The 2,866-nt window shown below is 37.4% G+C and overlaps 1 pseudogene; it reads right to left on the bottom strand.

Annotated features, from left to right (window-relative positions):
* Window positions 1–947: 947 nt before the first annotated feature.
* Window positions 948–1,282, bottom strand: LOC122737322 (annotated as a pseudogene).
* Between the last annotated feature and the right edge of the window lie 1,584 nt (window positions 1,283–2,866).

Consider the following 2,866-nt stretch of genomic DNA (forward strand, 5'->3'; position numbering starts at 1 on the left):
TCTCTATGGTCAGAAACTTGGCGTGCTTTTACCCCTCCCCTACTGGGTCACCACCAATTGATTGAGCCCACTGGTTCAGACCCAGGGCGCTTTGCCCCAACTCCAGTAGATACTACCTCCACTTCACCCTGGCCTATCACCAAACCCCCTCACCAGTCCGTAATGGGAGCCTCAGAAGCTGCTGGTGCTGAAGACTCTGACATGCACTGGAAGCAGTGTCCCTGGCTGGGTCCGGACGGTGTACTGAGCTGTTCAGTCTGATCAGTAGGTGTTCAGGATTGTCCTCTTTTGCAGAGAAATAGTCTCACTTTGTGCATTAGGCTGTTCTGGGTTTTGATTTTTACCACAATATTTGGGTGTGAATGGACGGGTTTATCTGGAGCTTGAGGAAGTCACAGCCTCTCCTCTGCCATCTTGGCTCCGCCCCCCTACATATTCTTTAAAAAAATTTTTTTAGTGAGGCAATTGGGGTTAAATGACTTGCCCAGGCTCACACAGCTAGTAAGTGTTAAGTGTCTGAGGCCGAATTCTAACTCAGGTACTCCTGACTCCAGGGCCAGTGCTCTATCCACTGTGCCACCTAGCTGCTCCTAAAATTCTAATAATTTTTTTCCACTAAGAAAAGTTTAAAGTGGAAAGTTAGTGTATTATATAAATTATTTCAGAAATTTGAAAGAGTGTCATGCTGCAGCAGGTTCCATTCTTAGCACCTTTGACTACTTAAAGTATTGAAGACTAAAGACAAAGTAGTAATACTGTATGTCAACCTATGGAGAACAAAAGTGTGCAACCCATGCAACAGTGTGATTATTTTGGACTTTTTCCCTACATTTAAAAATTTAAGATACTTTTAAAACCTTTTAAAAGTTTTTAAAACTCATAGTATATAAATAGAACATGGAATGGAAATGGTTAAAAAATGAGAAGTGTATGTAATTCTAAGAAAGTTAAATTAATAGTCCAAAGGCACTAACTATACAGTACATGATCTTATTCTCCCTTCTCACAGTGCAGCTTCTATCACTGGTGTCATTCCAAAAGCAAGAGCTTGCTATATGCAGTCCAGCTCCATTTCCCATCACACCGGTCACAATATGCATGAATAGTTTCTCCAACATGGTAAGTTGAATTAAAGCTTTTTCCCTATATTTGTGGCCTTCCGATTAACTTTGCTGTGTTGATAAGCATTACCATCAATTGTGCTTTCTATGGCCTCTTTTACACAGTTACTCACTTTATTAACCACCAAAAAAGTTTTCTTAGAAAACTGGAAATTGTCCATCTTCCCTCCTCAGCTTTCATTGTTCATATAAATCTTACCTTTTTTTCTAATTTTCCTAATTTTCTCTGAGGCCATACAGAAATATAATTATTTTAGAAAATTAAACCCACCAAATATATAAAGAAAAACATATCTTAAGATATTTCTTTTTCATGTTAAAACATTCTGAGTTCCCTAGTTTGTTAAGTCTATTAATTATGGTAATTCACCTGATCCACATTTTTAATGTATTTTCTGAAATATCATGCTAGACATACTACTCCAGATGTGGTCTGATCAGTTTTGTACAAGGTACAGAAGGGATATACATTTTCTGATTCTTGACAGTATTTGTCTGCTGCTTCAAAAACTGCACTATAATTGTTAAATTATTGTTTCCTCAACTCATGTCATTTGACGTTTACTAAAACATCATAATTATTCCCTTGTATGGACTGCTAATAACTGTGGTTTGACATCTTGTATTTTGATAGGCAACTTTATGCACCCAAGTATAGACCTTAATATTTCCCTCTATTAATCTTCATATCATCTGTCTGAATTAGGACATCCTTACACCTTTTTAAATTCTCTTTTGATTTCACTATTGCAACGCAATTAATTACTTAACTCTCTCAGTGTTATTCATATTTTGGATAAACATGATCCATCTATCTTTTTGCCACATCATCTATGAGGAATATGCACAAGGCTTAGGCGAGACCCTTAATTTTGGAATCACCTTCAATCTCATGATATGGTCTTTCCCTTCACATCTTGGATTTCATTATCATATTTGTTTTAATGTCATGATAAAAATAATGATAATCTTCTACCTAATCAAACATCATAATGTCCCAAATTCCCCTCTGCATATCACTCCTAAATGTGTGCCTCATCCTCATTGTAATTTCCAATCCCTCCCAAGTCCAGAACTTCCTTAGATAGTTCATATGGAACTGAATTTATTTTCTTCCCTTTTTCATCATTACACTCCAGTTAACCAGTTCAATTTATACTATGCTCCTTACTGACCTCTGTTGTCCCCTTGTCCTATTGCCACTCAAACCTTGTCAAAACTAAAACCTGGATCACTCAGAAAAACTGACTCTGGCACTACATATCATATGTTATGATAAGTATGAGAAGATAGGTCATGCAAATAACACATCTAATATGTCATATTTAGGGAAGTTATTGATGCCAACAAATAAAAGATTAAGAGGCATTCACATGCACTCTTACCATTTCCCATTGTAAAGTTTCTATCTGTAATGGGCTAAAATTCAAGCTAGACTGTCTAAAAATCTAATGGGTAGTCGCCATAAATTATAAGATTTAGAAAGAGTTTAGACTTTTAAGTATTTATTAAGGAGCATAAGAATTTGGTGACGAGTAAAAGACCAAGGTTCCTTCATCTATTTATCTAAGGGAGCCAGCATCTTGGCTCCAGCCAAGCTGAGGTCCGGGGCAAAAAGAGAAATCCTCGCCCCTTCTTTGTCCCAGAAGCCTCCCATGAAAATCTAAACAGGGCCATCCACACACACAGCTCCAAGCTAATTGGCTGGTAGCTTTCATCAACAGTACCCATGAGCAAATGTTACT

This window comes from Dromiciops gliroides, chromosome 1 (assembly GCF_019393635.1).
Source record: "Dromiciops gliroides isolate mDroGli1 chromosome 1, mDroGli1.pri, whole genome shotgun sequence".
Taxonomy (NCBI): domain Eukaryota; kingdom Metazoa; phylum Chordata; class Mammalia; order Microbiotheria; family Microbiotheriidae; genus Dromiciops; species Dromiciops gliroides.